The sequence below is a fragment of the Hypanus sabinus genome, chromosome 2, assembly GCF_030144855.1.
Source record: "Hypanus sabinus isolate sHypSab1 chromosome 2, sHypSab1.hap1, whole genome shotgun sequence".
Taxonomy (NCBI): Eukaryota; Metazoa; Chordata; class Chondrichthyes; order Myliobatiformes; family Dasyatidae; genus Hypanus; species Hypanus sabinus.
The window spans coordinates 186,967,161-186,986,764 of NC_082707.1; the positions used below are offsets into that span (position 1 = coordinate 186,967,161).

A 19,604-nucleotide genomic window follows, 5' to 3' on the forward strand; every position below is an offset into this window, starting at 1 on the left:
CTTGATTGAGGACAATTAGGGACAGGCAATAAATGGTGGCCTTACACAGAGAAACATTAGGGGTTGCGGCCCATTGAGTCTGCCCTGCCATTCCATCATGGCTCATTTATTATCCCTCTCAACCCCGTTCACCTGACGTCTTTCTGTAACCTTTGATGCCCTGATTAACCAAGAGCCTAAAACCCTCCGCTTTAAATATACCTAATGACTTGGCCTCCACAGTCATCTGTGGCAATGAATTCTACAGATTCATCACCATCTGGCTAAAGAAATTCATCCTCAACTCTGTTCTAAAGGGACAACCTTCTATTCTGAGGCTGTGCCTTCTGGTCCTAGACTCTCCCACTATTGGAAACACCCTCTCCCTGTCTACTGTATCCGGGCCTTTCAATATTCTGCATGTTTCAATGAGATAACTCCTCATTTTTATAAACCCCAGCAAGTACAGGCTCAGAACCATTAGGGGCCCCTCACAAGTTAACTCTTCTATTCTCAGGATCCTGTGAGTTTACTCCTGTACATGAATGAAAAAAAAATCTCATTTGGCACAGCAGGAGTGAACACAAGAGATTCTGCAGATGCTGGAAATCCAGAGTAACACACACAAAAGGTTGGAGAAACTCAGCAGGTCAGGCAGCATCTATGGAGGAGAATAAGCAGTCGAAATTTCAGGCTGAGACCCTTATCAGGACAGCAGGAAAGAAATTCATTTGATAAGGGTTCTGGCCTGTGCCTTTGGATATTCCATGTCAAAAGCCCAGTGTAAATACAAGTTGGAGATACAAGGTGCTGGAAGCTGGAACAACACACAAAATGCTGTAGGAACTCAGAAAGTCAGGTAGCATCTGTGGAGGGAATATGGACAGTTGACACCTGTAACCCTTCATCAGCATAGAAAAGAAAGAAGGAAATTAGCAAGTATTTCGTTGCAATCTAGATACCATACCAGCTTTCTCACTCTTCCTTTCCAGTTCTGATGAAGTGTCTTGACCCAAAACATCAACTATTCATTTTCTTCCTTCAGTGTTGCCTGACCTGCTGAGTTCCTCCTACTCTTTGTGTCCTGTGGTACGGATGAGCTGTTGTTATGTTGCCATTTAAATTCACAGAAGCTTTTAAAAAAGCAACTCAGAAAACACTTGAAAAGTTTTAGATTAGATTAATTTTTTTATCACATTTGTGCAGATTTAGCATGTCATCTAAAATGTTGACAAACTTCTACAGTCACTCAGTGGAAAGTATCCTGATTGGTTATATCGTGGGACCCCCAGAAACCAAGCCACGCTCTCTCCTTGCTTCTGCTACTGGGAAGGAGGTGTCACATAACCACCTTTGGAAACAGTTAATACTTTTCAATTATCATGTTCCCGAACCTGTATGGATAACTTCACTCACCTCAGCTCTGAACCGATTCCACAACCTCTGGACCTACTTTCAAGGACTCTACAACTGATGTTCTCAGTATTATTTATTTAGTAACAAGAGAAAATCTGCAGATGCTGGAAATCCAAGCACAAAATGCTGGAGGATCTCAGCAGGCCAGGCAGCATCTATGTAAAAGAGTACAGTAGACATTTCAGGCTGAGACCCTTCAGTTATTTATTTAGTTTTTTTTTGTATTTGCTCAGATTGGCTCCTTTTGCACGTTGGTTGATTGTCAGATGCTGTGTGTAGTTTTTCATTGATTCTATTATATTTCTTTGTTCTACTATGAATGTCTAGAAGAAAATAAATCTCAGGATAGCATATGGTGACATACATACTTTGATAAGTTTACTTTGAATTTTGTACATCGAAACTTACAGTGAAATGTGTCATTGGCATCAAGGACCAACACAGTCCAAGGATTGTGCTGGGGCAGCCTACAAGTGTCACTATGCTTCTGGGCTGAACATTGCATGCCCCCATTTTAATGATGCTAACCTAAATGTCTTTGGAATGTGGGAATAAACTGGAGCAGCTGGATGAAACCATTGTGGAGAATGTACAATCTTCTTACAGACTGTGATGGGAATTGAAACCCAGTCACTCATCACTACTGATTTAATAGCATTACGCCCACTGCTATGCTACTGTGCCACCTCACATACAAGTGCTACAGTTCTGCTGCTTTGAAAAAGTACAGGACAGCAGAACAGGTAAGGTACTGCCAACATGAATCAATAGGTTCTGAATACTTCTAATGACTAAGAGACATTGGATTGTGTAGAGGGAGAAAGATTAAAAAGAAGTAAACGGGGCAGTCGGCACATATTGTGCACCACAGTTCCCGAGAAGACATTTGATTGTGCATAATTAGGCAGCTGGCAAGATTCAATAAAAAGAGGTTATGTTTAAGTGGAGTGGCCATGGTGTGAGTGGTCCAGTGTTTGAGTGGAGAGTTGAGGATTGGCTCATCGAGGCTTTAGCCAGGAGAGGCATAGGCCACAGGTAGATTTCTTTTCATTATTTGTTATTTCTTTATTTCTTATTGTACACTTGAAGCAGTGGGGGTGTCAGGCTGGGTAGTGGAATGCTCCTCTTGCAGGATGTGGAAAGGCCGGGAGACCTCCAGTGTTTCAGAGGTGCAAGAGGTGCATCCAGCTGGAGCTGCTCACAGACCATGTTGAGCAGTTAAAACTGGAAGTGGATGAAGTTTAGATCATTCAGGAGACTAAGGGGTTGATAGATAGGATATACAGGGAGGTTGTTATACCCAAGGTGTAGGACACAGATAACTGTGTGGCAATCAGGAAGGGGAGAGGGGATAGGCAGCCAATGCAGAGTATCACTGTGTCAATTTCCCTCAACAACAGGCATACCCCCTTGGATACTGTTGGGGGGTTGAGCCAGCAAAGGAAAATCACAGTGGTCAGGTCCCCGGAACTGAATCTTGCTCTGTGGTTCAGAAGAGAATTGGAGAAGAGACAAGCTGTAGTGATAGGGGATTCATTGCTTAGGGGAACAGAAAGGAAGTTTTGTGGACAAGAATTCTCAGATGGTATGTTCCTAGAGTCAGGGACATTTCAGATCATGTCCATAGCATTCTTAAGAGGGAAGGGGAACAGCCAGAAGTTGTGGTCCACATCAGTAACAATGAATTGGGTAGGAGAGGTAACAACATCTTGCAAAGTGAGTTCAGGGAGTTAGGTGCTAAGTTAATGGATGGGACCCTCAGGGTTGTTATATCTAGATTTCCATCCATGCCATGTGCTAGTGAGGTCAGAAGTAGGAAGATCAGCTTAACACATGTTTAAGGAAATGTGCAGATGAGAGAGCTTCAGATTTCTTGATCATTGGGCTGTCTTCAAGGGAAGGTGTGGAAGGTTTGCACCTGAACTAGAGCAGGACAAATATAGCAAGAAGGTTGGCTAGTGCTGCACCAGGGGTGTTAAACTTGAGTTGCAGGGGAATGAAAATCAGAGCACCAAAACAGATAGTAGAGAGGTTGTGGAGACAGATGTTAAGCCTACATGCAAAGTCAGGAATCAAAAGGTTGAGCATGGTGGACTAATATTCTGAGCTATGTATACTTCAATGCAAGAAGTGTTACAGGAAAGGCATATGAGCTCAGGGCACGGATCAACACAAGGAATTATGATATTGTTACCATTAGTAAGATTTGGTTGCAGGAGGGACAGGACTGGCAGCTCAATGAGCCAATGGTCCACTATTTTAGACATGATAGAGAAGAAGGTATTAAAAGGGGAAGGGAGGCATTACTAGTCAGGGAAAATGTCATGGCAGTGCTCAGCCAGGACAGTCTGGAGCTCATCTAGTGAGGCATTATGGGTAGATGAGGAATAAGAAAGGTATGACCATGTTAATGGGATTATATTATAGATCATCCAACAGTCGTAGGATTTAGGGCAGGGTTTTCCAACCTTTTTTATGGACCCCTAGTATTAATGAGGGGTCCATGGACCCCAGGGTGTGAACTCCTGATTTAGAGATCACAGACTGTTGCCAGAAACATAAGATTGAGATAGTTGATGATATTAACTTTCCACATATTGACTGCAACTCCAATACTGTAAAAGGGCTGGATGGGAAAGACTTTGTCGGCTGTGTTCAGTTAAGTTTCCTTAATCAGTATATTGAGGTCCCAGCTAGAGAGGGTATGATACTAGATCTCCTACTAGGGAATGAGACAGGGCAGGTGACAGAGGTTTGTGTTGGGGAACACTTTTCACCTAGTGACCATAATGCCATTAGTTTCAAGGTAATTATGGATAAGGATAGGTCTGGTCCTCAGGTTGAGATTCTAAATTGGAGAAAGGCCAATTTTGATGTCATTAGAAAGGATCTGGCAAGTGCGGATTGGGATGGGGATGCGTTGTTTTCCGGTAAGGGTGTAGTTGGTAAATGAGAAGCCTTCAACAGTGAAATTTTGAGAATACAGTACAGAGTTTGTATGTTCTGTCAGAATAGAAGGCAGGAATAACAGGTTGAGGGAACCTTGTGTTTTGAGAGATATCGAGGCCTTGGTTAAGCAGAAGAAGGAGGAACACAGCAGGTATAGGCAGATAGGAACAAATGAGGTACTTCAGAAGCATAAGAAATGCAAGAGAACACTTAAGGGGGAAATCAGAAGGGCCAAAAGAAGACATGAGATTGCTCTGGTAGACAAGTTGAAGAACAATCCCGATGGATTCTACAAATATATTAAGAACAAAAGGATAGTAAGGGACAAACTTTGTCCTTTAGAAGATCAGTGTGGTCATCTGTGTGTGTGTGTGTGGCTGAAAGAGATGGGGGAGGCCTTAAATAGATTTTTTGCATCTGTATACACCTGGGAGATGGAAGCAGTCTTTAGAAGCGAGGCATAGCAGCAGTGAGTTCATGGACCCTGTACAGATTACAGAGGAAGGCATGTTAGATGTCTTGAAGAAAATGAGGGTGAATAAATCACCAGACCTTAAAAAGGTATTACCTCTCATCCTGTGTGAGCCTAATGCAGGAATTGCAGCAAGAGATGTTTAAAACATTGAATTGAATTGCATCAAGAGATGTTTAAAACATTTTTAGCCACAGATGAGCTGCTGGAGGCTTGGAGGATGTCTAATGTTGTTCTGTTGTTAAAAAAAAAGCTCGAAGTACAAGCCAGGAAATTATAGGCCAGTAAGCCTGACACCAGTAAGTTATTGGAGAGTATTCTAATGGACTGGATATGTAAGTATTTGTATAGACAGGGACTGATTCTGGATTGTCAACATGGCTTTGTGCATGATAAGTTGTGCCTAACCAATCATATAGAGATTTTAATGAGTAAGTTACCGGGGAAACTGACGAAGGCAAGGCAATGGATGTTGTCTACAATGACTTTAGCAAGTCCTTTGACAAGGTCCCACATGAGATGTTGGTCGAGAAGGTGCAGTTGCTTGATATTCAAGCTAAGGCAGTAAATTGAATTAGACATTGGCTTCACAGGAGATGACAAAGAGTGATTGTCGATGGTTGCCTTTCTGACTGGAGGCTTTTAGCTACTGTTGTGCCACAGGGATCAGTGCTGGGTCTGGTTTTTGTCATCTATACCAACAATCTGGATGATAATGTGGTAAAATGATTCAATAAATTTGCAGTTCGCACCAAGATTGGGGATGCAGTTTACAGCAAGGAAGACTACCAAAGCTTGCAGTGGAATCTGGACCAATTGGGAAAATGGGCTAAAAAATATCAGATAGAATTCAATGCAGACAACTGTGAGGTGTTGAATTTTGGGAGGAACAACCAGGGTGGGTGGTAAGTGGTAGGAGACTGAGCAGTGTGGTAGAACATAGGGGTCTGGGAATACAGGTCCATAATTCATTGAAAGTGGCATCACAGGTATGTAGATAAGGTCATAAAAAAAGCTTTTGGCATAGGGGCCTTTATAATTTAATGTATTGTATATGGAATTTAAGGTTAAATTGTATTAGATATTGGTGAGGCCTAATTTGGAACATTGTGTGCAGTTTTGGTCACCTACCTACAGGAGAGATGTAAATAAGATTGAAACAGTCTAGAAAGATTTTTCAAGGCTGTTGCCAGGACTTGAAGACCTGAATTATAGGGAAAGGATGAATAGGTTAGGACTTCATTCCATAGAACCTAGAAGACTGAGGGGAGGTTTGATAGAGGTATACAAAATTCTGAGGGAGATAGATAGGGTAAATGCAAACAGACATTTTCCACTGAGGTTGGGTGAAACTACAACTTGAGGTCATGGCTTAAGAGTGAAAGATGAACTGCTTAAGGGGAACATGAGGGAAACTTCTTCACTCAGAGAGTGATGAGAGTGTGGAATGAGCTGCCAGTAGGAGTAAAGGGTGTGGGTTCGATTTAGGAGAAATCTAGATAGGCACTTGGATGGGAGGGTTATGGAAGGCTACTATCTAGGTGCAAGTCAACAGGACTAAGCAGATTACTGGTTCAGCACAGATTAATTGGGCTGAAGGGCCTGTTTCTGTGCTGTAGTGTTCTGTGACTCTATGACTCAACTATAGCATAGTAAATCACAAAGAAACACTGGCAATCAAACTGTGGAGCTTACAGAATGTGCAACTCTGACCCTGTCTTTTGCTTGATGGACTGTTTTGCTCAGAATGATATCTTGTTCACAGGACTGATCTGTCATCCTGAAGCAGGACTGCGCAGACTGACTTCAGCCGTCACAGGACTGAAGGATGTCAGTACATAGCGAGACACAGGGACTGCTTTGTACGGTGGAAAGGTTGAAATTGAGGAGTTGAACAAAGGCTGGGTGGAAGAGCAATGCCAGATCATTCCAAGTACTTCTCTACTCATGAAGTACACTTGCTGGTCCATTACTAGGAACTGCGAAAGAGCAATTTCTGCAAACTGCAGAGAGATAATCAAAGTTCAAAGTAAATTTATTAACGAAATACGTATATGTCACCATATACTACCCTGAGGTTTATTTTCTTGCAGTAGAGAGATGGGATGGATGACTGAAGTACTTGCTGAGCCACCAGGGAGCGTCCACACCACAAAACCATATGACATCATCCTGTGAGAAACTGAACCGGAACCAGGTTTATTATCACCGACATATGTTGTGGAATTTGTTGTTTTGTGGCAGCAGTACAGTGCGGTGCATAAAAATTTGTGGTTAAAAAAAAGTGGGACAAAGGAATAGGGAACAAATGTTTATGGGTTCACGGACTGCTCAGAAATCTGATAGCAGAGGTGGAGAAGCTGTTTCTGGATCACTGAGTGTGGATCTTCAGGCCACCTTCTCCCCGATGGTGGTAATAACAAAAGGGCATTTCCTGGGTGGTGAGGGTCCTTAAAGATTAGCTTTATTTGTCACATATATATTGAAGCATCGAACGTAGTAAAAAGCATAATTTCTGTCACGTTTGCGAGGTGCTGGCGGCAGCCTGGAAGTGTCACCACGCTTTCAGCACCAACATAATGCTAACACTCATTAGCACAAATCTGTATGTTTAAATCTTCTGTTCAGTAAAAGTTTGGTGAAACCCTCACTCACTGTTCCTCCTCTGTAGTTACTGCTGCTCACTATCACCTGCCAACTCTTTCCCTTCCTCCCCCCACCTTCTTATTCTGGCTCTTGCCCCCTTCCTTTCCATTTCCAATGAAGGGTCTTGGCTAAGCTGCCGACTGTCCATTCCCATTCATAGATACTGGCCAGCTTGCTGAGTTCCTCCAATGTGTTGCTATGGGCTTTCCCTGGGTTCTCTACTTTCCACATGTGTCTTTGAGGGATACTGGCTGACAGGTTAACAGGCCAGTGTGGATGGGCGGGAGGAGAGTCAGGGGGTCGATGGGTACATGAAGGTGGGTAGGATACAGGGAAATATGTTGGGTAACAGGACTGATGGGGGTTGTTCAATGGACTCCAATGGGCTGAATAGCTCCTGTTACATAAACAAAACAATTACCTTTTGTATCCAACCGGTTCCTCTCCATTCTATATTTCTGACCAGCTTCCCATGTGGGACCTGGGAAAGGCCTTTCTGAAATCCAGCGTAGAGTCGTACAGAAGGAAACAACTGCTCCATGGCGACCAATGTGTCCATCTAAGCAAGTCCCATTGGCCTGTGGTTAGCCAATATCCCTCAAAACCTTTCCCATTCATGTACATACACAACTGTCTCTTAAGTGTTGTTAATTTACCTACCTCAGTCACTTCCTTTGGCAGCTCATTCCAAAGGTGCCGTGAATTAATTTTATACTTCCCATTCACAATCTTGCTCATGTCAAGTTAGGCATGGGGGAGGCCAGTCACTTGTTAGGCCTGTACCAGCTCTTTGAAAGAACTGTCCAATTATCCCTCTATTCTGCCCTTTCCCTGTAGCCTTGGAAATGTTTTCCATTTCCAAGTATATGTCCAATTCCATTTTAGAATTACAATTGACTCTACTTTCATGGGACCTGCAGGCAATGAATTATAAATCATAACAACTTACTGCATAAAAATTATTCTCATATTCTCCCTCGAGATTTTTTTTGGCCAGTTATTTTAAATTTTTGTCCTCTGGTTATTCGCACTCCTGTCTGTTGAAACAGATTTTCCCTTTTGTGGGGCATCTTTAAAACCCTCTTAAAAAATGCTTCTTTGTTTTATGGAGCTTTGATATATGACTGACTACCCTCACTCATTCGTACTACGTTGATTATTCACCTCTCTGTACCCTTGATATATGACTTTAACTCTAGCCCAGCTGGGATAAGACCAGTAACATTGATGCAAGTTTTATTCTTGTGATGTCCTTGTGAACAGGAGGCATGAAAGCTGGACAGTCGGCAAGCCCGGACTTTGGGCCTGGAGTTCGGAGTCCCGTCATCAGCTAGTCCAAGGGAAAAACCAATACCAAAGATTGAAGCTCAAAAGTCGATTGGAAGTCTGGAAGATGATGGCAAAGCTCGGAGACTAGAAACTGGAGATCCGTAAGCATGTCCTGGAGTTGGACGAGGTGTGTGTGTGTGTGTGTGTGTGTGTGTGTGTGTGTGTGTGTGTGTGTGTGTGTGTGTGTGTGTGTGTGTGTGTGTGTGTGTGTGTGTGTGTGTTTGTGTGTGTCTGTCGTTGGGAGGGTTTGAATGGATGGGAGGAGGATAGGCAGTTTTGTTGTTGTTGTTTTGTTGCTTTTTGTGGTCTGTGTTGTTTTGCTGAGCATTGTGAGCATGCTATGTTGGTGCTGAAATGTGTGGTGACCCCAGGTTGTGCTGGTTGTTTAACACGAATTATGCATTTCACTGTATGTTTCCATGTACATGTGATAAATAAATCTGAATCACTATCTGAACAAAGGCCACCATTTACTACACAAGATGCCTGTTGTTCTGTTCCTGGTTGTTCACACTTGTTGATGTGGGATTAGTCATATGGGCCAGACTGGGTCAGGCTTCTGGGCTTCCTGTTCCAGAGGACAATGCAGAATTGGTTAGCAGTATGGATTGGCAACAACATCTCCTCCACACTCACTGCCAGCACTAGTGCCACACAGGGCTGTGTACTTATCCCCCGCTCTACTCACTTTATACTTACAATCGTGTTCCAATGCTGTACTTAAGTTTGCTGATGACACTACTGTTGTTGGCTAAATCAGGGGTGGTGGCAAATTTTTATAGATGAGGGAGATTGAAAATCGAGTTGAAAGGTGCCTTCAGTCTGTCTTCCACAAAAGGCAGTATCTCCAGGGGACTTCCTATTTCAATTCAGCTTCCCATTTTCATTCTGAATATCTGTCCATAGCCTCTCCTATGGCCATGATGAAGCCAAGCTCAGGCTGGAAGAGAAACACCTCACATTCCAACTGGGTAAGACTCCAACCTGATGGCATGAACATCAATTTCTCTAACTTCTGGGAATCCCTCCCCCTTCTTTCTTTTTCCATTCCCCATTCCTGTTACCCTCTCCCCCTCACTGGAACATCACCTTTCTCTCGTTCCCTACCTCCTTTCCTTTCTTCTATGGTGTCCTATTAGATTCCTTTTTTCTTACAGCCTTTACCTCTTTAACCTATCCTCTCGCAGCTTATTACATCATTGCCCCCCCCCTCCCACACCCAGCCAACTTCCCTCTCACCTGGTCTCACCTTTCTTAGAAACATAGAACCATAGAAAACCTAGAACACAATACAGGCCCTTCGGCCCACAAAGTTGTGCCGAACATGTCCCTACCTTAGAAATTACCAGGGTCACCCATAGGCCTCTATTATTTTAAACTCCATGTACCTATCCAAAAGTCTCTTAAAAGACCCTATCGTATCCACCTCCATCACTGTTGCCGGCAGCCCATTCCATGCACTTACCACTCTCTGAGTAAAAAACTTATCCTCAGACATCTCCTCTGTACCTATTCCCAAGCAACTTAAACCTGTGCCCTCTTGTGGTAGCGATTTCAGACCTGGAAAAAAGCCTCTAACTATCCACACAATCAATGCCTCTCATCATCTTATACACCTCTATCAGGTCACCTCTCATCCTCTGTCACTCCAAGGAGAAAAGGCTGAGTTCACTCAACCTGTCTTCATAAGGCATGTTCCCCAATCCAGGCACCATCCTTGTAAATCACCTCTGCACCCTTTCTATGGTTTCCACATCCTTCCTGTAGTGAGGTGACCAAAACTGAGCACAGTACTCCAAGTGGGGTCTGAGAAGGGTCCTATATAGCTGCAACATTACCTCTTGGCTCCTAAATTCAATTCCATGATTGATGAAGGCCAATACACCGTATGCCTTCTTAACCACAGAGTCAACCCGCGCAGCTGCTTTGAGTGTCCTATGGACTTGGACCACAAGATCCCTCTGATCCTCCACACTGCCAAGAGTCTTACCACTAACACTATATTCTGCCATTATATTTGACCTACCAAAATGAACCACTTCACACTTATCTGGGTTGAACTCCATCTGCTACTTCTCAGCCCAGTTTTGCATCCTATCAACGTCCTGCTGTAACCTCTGACAGCTCTCCACACTATCCACAACACCTCCAACCTTTGTGTCATCAGCAAACTTACTAACCCATCCCTCCACTTCCTCATCCAGGTCACTAAAAAAATCATTAAGAGTAAGGGTTTCAGAACAGGTCCCTGAGGCACACCACTGGTCACCGGCCCCCATATAGAATATGACCTGTCTACAACCAGTCTTTGCCTTCCATGGGCAAGCCAGTTCTGGATCCACAAAGCAATGTCCCCTTGGATCCCATGCCTCCTTACTTTCTCAATAAACCTTGCAGGGGGTAGCTTATCAACTGCTTTGCTGAAATCCATATACACTACATCTGCTGCTCTTCCTTCATCAATGTGTTTAGTCACATCCTCAAAAAATTCAATCAGGCTCGTAAGGCATGATCTGCCCTTGAGAAAGCCATGCTGACTATTCCTAATCATATTATACCTCTCCAAATGTTCATAAATCCTGCCTCTCAGGATCTTCTCCATCGACTTACCAGCCACTGAGGTAAGACTCACTGGTCTATAATATCCTGGACTATCTCTACTCCCTTTCTTGAATAAGGGAACAACATCCGCAACCTCCAATCCTCTGGAACCTCTCTTGTCCCCATTGATGATGCAAAGATCATCACCAAATGCTCAGAAATCTCCTCCCACACCTCCCACAGTAGCCTGGGGTACAACCCATCCGGTCCCAGAGACTTATCCAACTTGATGCTTTCCAAAAGCCCCAGCACATCCTCTTTCTTAATATCTACATGCTCAAGCTTTTCAGTCCATTGCAAGTCATCCCTACAATCACCAAGATCCTTTTCCATAGTGAATACTGAAGTAAAGTATTCATTAAGTACCTCTGCTATTTCCTCTGGTTCCATACACACTTTCCAACTATCACACTTGATTGGTCCTATTCTTTCACGCCTTATCCTCATGCTGTTCACATACTTGTAGAATGCCTTGGGGTTTTCCTTAATCATGCCCACCAAGGCCTTCTCACGGCCCCTTCCGGCTCTCCTAATTTCCTTCTTAAGCTCCTTCCTGTTAGCCTTATAAACTTCTAGATCTCTAACATTACATTGCTCTCTGAACCTTTTGTAAGCTTTTTTCTTCTTGACTAGATTTACTACAGCCTTTGTACACCATGGTTCCTGTACCCTGCTATGACTTCCCTGTCTCATTGGAATGTACCTGTGCAGAACTCCACACAAATATCCCCTGAACATTTGCCACATTTCTTCTGTACCTTACCCTGAGCACATCTGTTCCCAATTCAAGCTTCCAAGTTCCTGCCTGATAGCCTCATAATTCCCCTTACTCTAATCAAATGCTTTTCTAACTTGTCTGTTCCTATCTCTCTCCAATGCTATTGTAAAGGAGATAGAATAATGATCACTATCTCCAAAATGCTCTCCCACTGAGAGATCTGACACCTGACCAGGTTCATTTCCCAATACCAAATCAAGTACAGTCTCTTCTCTTGTTGGCTTATCTACATATAGGGTCAAGAAGCCTTCCTGAACACACCTTACAAACTTCACCCCATTTAAGCCCCTTGTTCCAGGGAGATGCCAATCGATATTTGGAAGATTAAAATCTCCATTCACAACAACTCTGTTATTAATACACCTTTCCAGGATCTGTTTCCCTATCTGCTCCTTGATATCCCTGTTGCTATTGGGTGGCCTATATAAAAAAACAGTAAAGTTATTGATCCCCTTCCTGTTCTCAACCTCCATCCATAGAGACTCCATAGATAATCCCTCCATGACGCCCATCTTTACTGCAGCCGTGACACTATCTCTGATCAACAGTACCACGCCCCCACCTCTTTTGCCTCCCTCCCTGTCCTTTCTGAAACATCTAAAACCTGGCACTTGAAGTAACCATTCCTGTCCCTGAGACATCCAGGTCTCTGTAATGGCCACCAGTACTCCAAGTACTGATCCACGCTCTAAGCTCATCCATTTTGTTCACAACACTCCTTGCATTAAAATGGACACATCTCAAACCGTCCGTCTGAGTGCGTCCCTTCTCTATCACCTGCCTATCCTCCCTCTTGCTCTGTCTCCAAGCTTTCTCTATTTGAGAGCCAACCTCCTCTTCCTCCGTCTCTTCAGTTCAGTTCCCCCCACAACAATTCTAGTTTAAGCTCTCCCCAGTAGCCTTAGCAAACCTCCCTGCCAGGATATTGGTCCCCCCGGGATTCATGTGCAACCCGCCCTTTTTGTACAGGTCACACCTGCCCCAAAAGAGGTCCTAATGATCCAGAAATCTGAATCCCTGCCTCCTGCTCCAATCCCTCAGCTACACATTCATCCTCCATCTCATTCTATTCCTATACTCACTGTCACATGGCACAGGCATTAATCCCGAGATGTCTACCTTTGCAGTCCTGCTTCTCAACTTCCTTCCTAACTCCCTGTAATCTGTTTTCAGGACCTCCTCCCTTTTCCTACTGATGTCATTGGTACCAATATACACCATGACCTCTGACTGTTCTCCCTCCCACTGCAGGATATCGTGGATGCAATTTGAAACATCCCGGACCCTGGCACCTGGGAGGCAAACGACTGTCTGAATTTCTTTCCTGCATCCACAGAATCTCCTGTCTGACCCTCTAACTATAGAGTCCCCTATCACTTCTGCCTTCCTCTTCCTTTCCCTAACCTTCTGAACTACAGGGCCAGAGACATGGCCACTGTTGCTTCCCCCAGGTAGGCCGTCCCCCCCTCAACAGTACTCAACCAGGAGTACTTATTGTCAAGGAGTACAGCCACAGGGGTACTCTCTAGTACCTGACTCTTCCCCTTTCCTCTCCTGAATGTTACCCACTTGTCTGTCTCCCGTGGCCCCAGTGTGACCGCCTGCCTATAACTCATTTCTATCACCTTCTCGCTCCCCCTGACCAGGTGAAGGTTATCGAGATGCATCTCCAGTTCCCTAACGTGGTCCCTTGGGAGCTGCAGCTCGACACACTGGGTGCAGATATGGCCGTCCAGGAGGCTGGGAGACTCCAGGACTTCCTACATCTGACACCGAGCACAGAACACCGGCCTCAAAAACATACTTCCTTTCTGCAATTAACACAGGTAATCCTACCTCGCCTCGTCCCATTACCGCCTAAAGCCCGTTGAGCCAAAGCCCTCTCACTCTGCTGCCCACTGGATGTGACGGTCTTCTTTTTAAACTTTTCCCGCTCGACTGGCGCCTGCACAGTCTTGCCTCTCTTTATCTTCTATCAGCTTGTACTCCAAGTTAGTGCCAGAAGTAGGGCAATACTTGTGGGCTGACCCCAGCTCACCTTTGGCTGTATTCATTCTGATATGCATGCAGCACGTTTCATTGTCTATTTTGATGTACATGTGATAAATAATCTTCAATCTGAATTGAAATGGAACTAATTCAATAGGGCCACTTATTGGTATTGAGAAGTTAGACCGAAGGGCCTGTTTCTGTGCTCTGCATGTCTTTTATTTTATTTGAGATACGGCACAGAACAGGCCGTTCCAGCACGAGTCTCACCACCCAGCAACATACCTATTTAACCACAGTCTTATCACAGGACAGTTTACAATGTCCAATTAAAAATCAAAATCAGATTTTACATCACTGGCATATGTCGCGAGATTTGTTAACTTTATGGCAGCAAAATAATGAAATCCATGTTAAATAAATATGTGGAAAAAAACTGAGTTACATTAAGTATCTATATATATATAAGTAGTTGGGTTAAATAGTTAATTTAATTTAGTTTTTTAATTCAAACTATTAAATAGTTCAGTTAAAATAAGTTGTGGAAAATAACAGTATTAAAAGTAGTGAGGTGGAGTTCATGGGTTCAATGTCCATTTAGGAATCGGATGGCAGAGGGGAAGAAGCTGTTCCTGAATCACTGAGTGTGTGCCTTCAGGCTTCTGTACCTCCTCCCTGATAGTAACAGTGAGAAAAAGGCATGTCCTGGATGCTGGGAATCTTTAATGATGGATGCTGCCTTCCTAAGGCACTGCTCCTTGAAGATGTCTTGGATAATGCAGAGGCTGGAACCCATAACGGTGCTGACTAATTTTGCAAGTTTCTGCAACTTACTTTGATCTTGTGCAGTAGCACCCCACCACCCCCCCACTCCCAAACCAGATGGTAATGCAACCAAGATGTACAAAAAAGCTGGATGAACTCAGCAGGTCGGGCAGCATCCGTTGAAAGAAGCAGTCAACGTTTCGGGTCAAAACCCTCCGGCAACCAGTTGGAATGCTCTTCACTGTATATTTGTAGAAGTTGTTGAGTGTTTTAGTTGACAAACCAAATCTCCTCAAACTCCTAATGAAATATAGCCACTGTCTTGCTTTATTTATAGCTGCATCAGTATGCTGTGGCCAGGTTAGGTCCTCAGTGGTTTTGACACCCAAGAATGTGAAATTGTTCACTCTCTCCACTTCTGATCCATCAATGAGGATTGGTTTGTGTTCCCATAAGACCATGAGATCTAGGAGCAGAATTAGGCATTTTGGCCCATCGAATCTGCTCGATGCATTCATTTTGAGAGGACTAGAATTTAAAAGCAGGGATGTGATGCCGAGTCTTTGTAAGGCACTGGTGAGACCTCAGTGGCCCTATAAACAGTGTTGGGCTCCTTATTTAAGAAAGGATGTGATGACATTGGTGAGGGTTCAAAGGAAGTTCATGAAAATGATTCAGGGATTGAAAGGCTTATCATATGAGGAGCGTTTGATGGTTCTGGGCCTCTGCTGACTGGAATTTGAAAAAAATGGGGGTATAGGTAGATCTCATTGAAACCTGTCAAGTGTTGAAAGACCTCGATAAAGTGGATGTTTCCTGCAGTGGGGAGTCTAAGACCAGAGGACACATCCTCAGAATAGAGGAACATCTGTTTAGAATGGAGATGAGATGAGAAATTTCTTTAGCCAGAGAGTGATGAATCTGTGGAATTTGTTGCTAAACAGCTGTGGAGGCCAGGTCATCGAGTGCACTTAAGGCAAAGATTGATAGGTTCTTGATTAGTCAGGGTGAGAGAAGTTGCAGGAAGAAGGCAAGAGAATAGGGTTGAGCCACAATGAAATGGTGGAGCAGACTCCATGGCCAAATGACCTAATTATGCTCCTAGCTCTTACAGTGTAGACGACCATTCAAGTAGGAATTGAGCTTCAGCAGGAAGAGAATAGACAACTGTCAGTATCGCAGGAAAATGAATCTCAGGGTATATAGTGACATTTACGTACTTTGATAATTACTTTGACCTTTGAACTTTGAATTGTCCAGCCAAGTTAACAAACTTCCATTCCAAAGACAAGTTGGAGTCACGAATCATGCAGCCCATAAAAAGTCCCTTCAGCCCATCCATCACCTGCTTATATTAATTCCATTCTGTCCTCTCCACATTACCATCATCCCTCCCCACCTTCCCACCCCCCCCCCCCCACAGACTCGACTTTTCACCTACACATTATGGGCAATTTGCAGAGGCAAATTAAATATAATCCTGCACTTCTCTGGGGCGTGGTTGGAAGCCAGATCACCCAGGGGAAATGCACACAGTTTGTACAGCATGGGCCTAAATTCCCTATCCAGATTCTTTTCTCATTCCTACAATCGGACAGAAGGTGCAGAAAATGTAGGTCTCACACCAACAGGGTCAGGAAGAGTTATCATTCTGCAATCATCAGGCTCCTGAACTGACCTGGATAACTTCACTCATCTCTACTCTGATCTGATTCTATGATTTGGAGATTCACATCCAGGAACTCTTTTAGAACTCATATTCTCAGTATTGTTTTATTTTTTTTTGGCACAGTTTGTCTTCTTTTGAACATTTGTTCTTTGACAGTCTTAGTTTATGGATGTTTTTTCATAGATTCTATTGTATTTCTTTATTTTGCTTGTAAATGCCTGTAAGAAAATGAATGTCAAGGTAATATATGGTAACCTATATGTACTTTGATAATAAACTTTGTCTTTGAACATTTTTTTATTCATTAAAAGTGAAAGTGTGCAGAGAAAATTTACAAGGATGTTGCCTGGTCTTGAAGACCTGAGTTACAGGGAAAGGTTGAAAAGGTTAGGAGTTTATTTCCTGGAGCATAGAAGAATGAGGGGAGATTTGATAGACATATACAAAATAATGAGGGGTACAGATAGGTTAAATGTCATCAGGCTTGTTCCACCAAGGATGGGTGAGACTTGAAGAATAGGTCGTGGGTTAAGGGTGAAAAGTGAAATGTCTAACGGGAACCTGAGGGGAACTTCGTCACTCAGGGGTTGCTGAGAGTATAGGTCGAGACGCGCTGTTGACGTGACCCTTCATCAGGACTATCTGAAAGGAAAGTCCTGACGAAGGGTCTCGGCCCGATATGTCGACAGCGCTTCTCCCTATAGATGCTGCCTGACCTGCTGCGTTCCACCAGCATTTTGTGTGTGTTGTTTGAATTTCCAGCATCTGCAGATCTCCTCGTGTTTGCCTCATAGTACAATAGTCTCTGTTTTTTTATTTCATACATTATTATTGCATGGTATTGCACATTGGTAATTTGTCATTGTTTATTATTATTCTGTACTTTATTAGTTATTTTTATTAATTATTACTTTTAAATTAATTATTACTTTATTAATTATTAATAATAATTATTTATTATTATTGCTAAGTGTGTTCTGAAATGTTGCTGCTGTAGCAAAATAATTTTCCACAGGATCAATAAGGTACATTATTATTATTACTATTATCCTTCAATAGGCTGTGGTTTTAGACTGTTGCAGCTCTTGAGGTAGGTGTTTACCCACAATAGTGTTAGAGAGGGAGTTCCATGACTTTGACCCAGAGATAGTGAAGGAGCAACAATATACTACCAAGTGTGTGGCTTGGAAAAGATTCCGGATGGTGGTGTTCTCCATGATTTTGTTGCTCTTATTCTTCTGGCTGGTAGGTATTTTGGATTTGTAAAGCATTGTCTCGATTGTTCTTTAATCTACAATGTCAAATCCTCCAGTTATCTTTGACACCAAAATATTCAAGGATTTAAGATATAAGATCTCAGGTTAGACTAAGATTTTTATGATTAGCTTTATTTTGGCACATGTACATCGAAACACAGAATGAAATGTTGAATTTGTGTCGATGACCAACACAGTTCAGGAATGGGGAAGGGGCAGCCCACAAGTGTTGTCACGTTTCCATCGCCACAGTTTACTGATTCTAACCTGTACCTCCTTGGAATGTGAGTACCAGTCATGGAGAGAACATACAAATTCCTCACAGACAGGATCAGGAATTTAACTCCAATTACATTAACTGCTGTGCTACCGTACCGTCCAACATTTGATATTGAGGATAAAGAAAAAATATTGGGAGGAGACAGTCCTCCACATGTAGATTGAGTACAAAAGGTTCCAGCCTCTTTTTGAATACCCAAAAGGACTGCTCCTCACGTTCTGGGTGTATTTCTGTCTGGGCTCCTGTTCTGTGGTTTCCCAGTGTGGAGGGATTGGGCCAGGTTTCTACAGAATCTGGTTGAGGTGGCAGTCACATGTCCAGGTGGTGGACAGTTGAGCCCAAGCCAAATGTCTGTCCTTCTGGGGTTACGTCGGTGCCTGGGTGTCCATCACGACGGAGCATGCGATGTCCATGGGTGTAGTCAGGCGTTTCCAGGACCAGCGGGCACCTCAGGGGATTGAGTGTGTTGTGGATAGTGATAACCATATTTAAATTTGAAACTGTGTACCATGTGTTTTTTGAAGTCCTCTCAAATGTATAACTAATATTGTAATGATTTCAATAAACTTCTGTAATATAAAAATAAGAGATTTTATTTCTCAAGTCATCGGGGTTGAAATTTCAATCAATCCCAGCAGTCAAGGCCCAAAGGCCAAACCCCTGATTGGTGAGTCCCAAGTTGGAAGCCCGATGTCTGTGAGTCTGAAATTCTGACGCCACGACAGGAGGCCCGGAGGCAGCCTGTCCTGGGGTTGGAGGCTTGTCTGTGTTCGTATAAGGAGGAAGGTGCGTGGGAGGTTTGGAGGGATGGGAAAGGGGCTTGTTTTGCTGTTGTGTGGTTGTTGTTGCTTCTTGTGCTTCTCTGAAGGGGAGTGTTGGGCATGCTCTGTTGGCGATGGAATGTGCAGTGAGTCTTCTGGGCTTCCACCAGCAGTTTCTGGCTCGGCTTTGACTGGCTCCGTGGTTGTGGAGTCATTTTCATAAACCTCAAATCTGAAAGCTACTTGTTACTTATACTGATTGCACGATTTGTTTTTTTTCTGCACATTGGGTGTTTGACAATCTTTTTCTTAATCAGTTCAATTTGGTTTCTTTGTTTTGTAGCTGCTGGTAAGGAGACAAATCTCAAAGCTGTATATAGTGCACATACCTTGATATAGTGTACATCTTTGAGTGGGCTGGTTATAAAATGCAAACAACACATTTCACTCCATATGCGAAATGTACATTAATATGTATAAATAAATTAAAGAATATGATAAATAAATATGGAAGCTAAATATGAATCTGCAGAATAATGAAACAGAACAATGTTGGAACCTGTGGTATCAGAGCATATGTTAACACAGAGAAAGTTGTGGAAATCTAGAATTGGCTTCCTCGGGAAGGAGTGGAGAATGTGAGAATGTGTGAGAATGGAGACCACAGATGCAAGAATCCAGAGTCAGAAAAAAAAGAAACTGCTGGAAGGACTC

At 43.2% G+C, this 19,604-nt stretch overlaps 1 long non-coding RNA gene across 1 annotated transcript in view; it reads left to right on the top strand.

Annotated features, from left to right (window-relative positions):
* The window catches only part of LOC132389138 (uncharacterized), a 31,910-nt gene extending 15,540 nt beyond the window's left edge, over window positions 1-16,370 (top strand). The window contains exons 2-3 of the long non-coding RNA XR_009510437.1: window positions 8,726-8,892; window positions 14,761-16,370. This is a non-coding gene — a long non-coding RNA (uncharacterized LOC132389138). The remainder of the gene's footprint in view (window positions 1-8,725; window positions 8,893-14,760) is intronic.
* The last annotated feature ends 3,234 nt before the right edge of the window (window positions 16,371-19,604 follow it).